Genomic DNA, 4301 nt, shown 5'->3' with positions numbered 1-4301 from the left:
TCAATATGCATGTATTATCAATAACCTATCCTATTGGAGGCAGCAGAAAATGTTCTTCGCGTTTCAGGGAGTGTTTCGCGATCGCTGAGTTCTTCATCGCCTTCGCGTTCCTAATTTCGCGTTCGTGTATCACAATCTTGGCAGCTGGTATTTTTCTCCTTTGCGATCGCATTGTACACTTTTTGGGCAGTAATTTTTCCCTTCTTCGCGATCGCATGCATTCGTTTGCGACCGCGTAGTATATTTTTGGGTAGTAGTCATTCCTTCTTCGCGATCGCAATTGCATTTCCGCGATCGCGATGTGTAAATCGATGGGCAGCAGAATATAATTTCCAAAATCGAAGATTTTGTTCCATTTTTCACTTTTTGAGCTAGAGGCCTCGGATTTGAGCGATTTTTCGTGGGTTAATCAAGAAATTTCTTGGGGTAAGTGTTCTTTATCCGAAATTGATTATATTTCATGATTCCATAATTATTTTCATTATTAAAATAGTGAATTGAATGGAAGACAATGAGAAATTTTGTAAAAGTCTTTCGAAATATAAAATGAGGATTTGAAATGCGATTCAATGTCGGAAATTGATAATTTTGGTATGGTTGGACTCGTATCGGAATGGGTGTTCGGGTTTTATAAATTTTATCGGGTTTCGAGGTACGGGCCCAGGGGTTGACTTTTTAGTTTTAATTAAAGATCGGAACTTTATTATCCGAAATTATTTCCTATGAGTTTCATTTATGATTTGAAGTTATTTTGGCTAGAATTGAGCCGTTTGGAGGTTGTTTCACTCGAGAAGGTCATTTTAGAGTATCAGTCTAGCTTCTATGAGGTAAGTATCTTGCCTAACTTTGTGTGGGGGAATTATCCCTTAGGATTTGAGTCATTTGTGCTAATTGTGTCATGTGAAGGCCGTGTGCGCGAGGTGACGAGTACGCACTCGGGATTATTTGTGAGAATTTGACCGATTAGGACTCTTAGGTTCTTATGTTCATTAGATATGAAGTTGTTTTAGTATGTTAAATCCTCTATTTACTAAATTCACCCTTATGTATTTTATTTGGAATTAATTGATTCATGTTCTACCCTTGTTGTTAATTAAGCTCTTATGTGCCTTAATGGAAGTTGTTGCTTCTTTATTTCCCTTGTTGTCTTTCCCGTAACTGCTAAAACTTAATTTAAGTTATTATTATTTCTTCCGTAATCGCTTAACTTTAATCGAAGTTATTATGATCATTTCTGTAATTGCTTATCCTTAATTGAATTTATTAGTATCTTTTCCATAATTGCTTAACCTTAATTGAAGTGTTGTTATCCCTTTCATTGTTGACATATTTTTATTTGGAGTCATTGATTCATGCTCTCTCTCTTATCGCCGAATTATACTTTTGTGGATTCGTTGTTACACATTATCTTTCCCTTGTTGAGCTATTCTTGTTGAGACCATTATTCCTGTTGTATCTTTCTTTGTGAGCTCGTTCTTCCATTTCTTTGTGTTCCGATATTCCTAAGTTGATATACTTGTCGTATTCTCGTGTTATTGTTATTGTTGTTGTACTCAGTATTGTTGAGCCGAGGGCTATGCGTGGTTGTGATATTGAAACTGTTTTGAGAATATGTTGTGGCATATGGGCACAGTTTATGAAAGTCATTTTATTGTGTTGTTATGCTTGGCACACGTGGTGTTGTTGAGAGGATTGTCGGGGTGATTGCACGTGAGTTGTTACTATTAATATTTGCACATGCAGCATGACAAGGCGGGCTATATATGTGGGTTTGCGCATGTGGCGAGATAAGGTGAAAATATTATTATGCGCGTGCGACGAAATAAGGCGGGCATTTACTTTATTATTGCGCACGTGGCGAGACAAGGTGGGCTATGTCAGGGAATGATTGTGATGATTTGTGATGGCCTAGGGGCATTGTTATTATTTATGTTTGTGTAGTGGTGTGCCTACCTTGTGTGAGTTATACCTTGTACCTTTTGTGGTGATTGTTTCTGTCACGACCCCAAATCCACTAGTCGTGATGGCATCTAACCCAAACCGCTAGGTAAGCGAATTATCAACTATCCAATTTTAATGAAATTTATAAGGCAATTAATTAAAAGAAGATATATAAAACTAATATATTTCTCCAAGAACTGGTAGTACAAATCATGAGCTTCTAAGAATAGAGTTTACAAAGCGGAAATGAAATAAATACATAGTGTGTTTGAAAAGTACATAAACATAGTTTTATAGATCTAAGGCTACCACGAACAAGAGGCAGCTACAACCGGGACGCATGTACATCTTCAATCCAGCTCCCATCGAACACAACAACATCAGCAGCCAATATCTGCACGCAAGGTGCAGAAGTGTAGTATGAGTACAACCGACCTCGTGTACTCAATAAGTAACAAACATAACCTTAGGTTGAAAGTAGTGATGAGCTAACAAAAAGGTCGGGTACAACACCAATATTCCACCACGGTTCATAACAGTATAGTACAATAATAAAAGAGTATCTCAGAAATAAAAGGCTCAGTTCGTTCGCAGTTCCAAAAATAAAATAGGCATTTCTTTTCAAGTATCTCACTGAAAACCCAAATCTTTTACCGAAAAAGCGAAAGTACGAGTAAGTTTGAAAACTGTGGTTTTCCCCAACACTTCTTTCAACAAATAGTAAGATGTTTCATTTTCAGATAGCATGAGGAAAGTACTTCTCTATGCCTACATGTCAAGATACAGGGAAAATCATAAATGTCACCAAAATCGGATAGCAGAAGGAAATGTATCTCTATGCATGTATTTCAAGTACGCATGTCAAATGCAATGCATCTTAATGATGAGCCCATGTACTCACATTCTAAGAGTACTCAATCTCACTATCTCGCATTCTCTCTCACTGTGCTCAATGCTCAGCACACTCAATCACTCAGCACTGCACAATACCTGTTGCGGCATGCAGCCCGGTCCATATATGACCATAAGGCCCGTTGCGGCGTGCAACCCGATCCACATATATATAGTCGATTGCGCTCACTGGGGGTGTGCAGACTCCAGAGGGTCTCCTTCAGCCCAAGCGCTATATTGTTGTGGCGTGCAGCCCGATCTAATATTGTTGCGGCGTGCAACCCGATCCAATATTGTTGCGGCGTGCAACCCGATCCAATATTATTGCGGCGTGCAACCCGATCCAATAATATATATATATATATATATATATATATATAGAGACCGAAAGCTTATTTTGTCGTGCAACCTGATCCATATAAAAATATAATCAATATAATATGCTGCGGCGTGCAGCTCGATCCCAAAATGTCACTCTCACTCAGGTCCTTGGCCTCACTCGGTCATCAATCTCTCCAGTCTCACTCACGGGCTCACAATGTCATGAAACTAGCCCTACAACAATGATATGATGTATCAATAAATAATATCTGAGATTGAGATATGGTATGAATGCATGGATATGACTGAGTATGAAATATCAATGAAATTAGTGAGATGACAGTAAGAGACGACCACTATGGGTCCAAATAGTATCGGCATAATGCCTAAATATGATATCTAGCCCGATTGACATCTTAACTACTTTATCACATGGTGAAAACACGGCTATCAAAAAGTAGGACCACTATACAGTGCCATGGGAACAACAAAGTCTCAATTCACATGGTGCACGCCCACATGCCCGTCACCTAGCATGTGCATCACCTCAATACCAATCACATAACACGTATATTGGGATTCCATACCCTTAGCACTAAGATTAGAAGAGTTACTTACTTCGAACAAGCCAATTCCAACACCGAGCAAGCCAAGTGATGCTCCAAAATGCCATCCCGCACGTTCCGACCTCCGAACGGCTCAAAAACTAACCAAAACAACTCCAATACATCACACAATGCTAAAGGAACCAATCCCGATTGAAAATATCAAATCTTAAATCAAAAGCCCAAAATCGGCCAAAAGCCCAACCCGGCCCGCACCTCGAAACCTGACAAAATTTATAAAATTCAATAACCCATTCAATTACGAGTCCAGCCATACTAGTTTCACTCAAATCCGACCCCAATTCGATGTTCAAAACTCAAAAATTCATATTATGAAACTTTAGGCCAAAATCCCCAACTTCCTCTATAAAATTCACAATCAAATTACCAAAAACGAAGGTAGATTCATGAAATATATCCAAAACAGAGTAGAGAACACTTACACCAATTCATATGGTGAAAATCGCCTCAAGAATCGCCTCAATCCGAGCTCCATAGATCCCAAAATGAAGAAAGAACCAAAGCCCTCGACAATACAACTTC

Source organism: Nicotiana tabacum, chromosome 14 (assembly GCF_000715075.1).
Source record: "Nicotiana tabacum cultivar K326 chromosome 14, ASM71507v2, whole genome shotgun sequence".
NCBI classification, from domain to species: Eukaryota; Viridiplantae; Streptophyta; class Magnoliopsida; order Solanales; family Solanaceae; genus Nicotiana; species Nicotiana tabacum.
The sequence above is the reverse complement of the archived record's forward strand: the minus strand, read 5'-3'. Positions refer to the sequence as shown.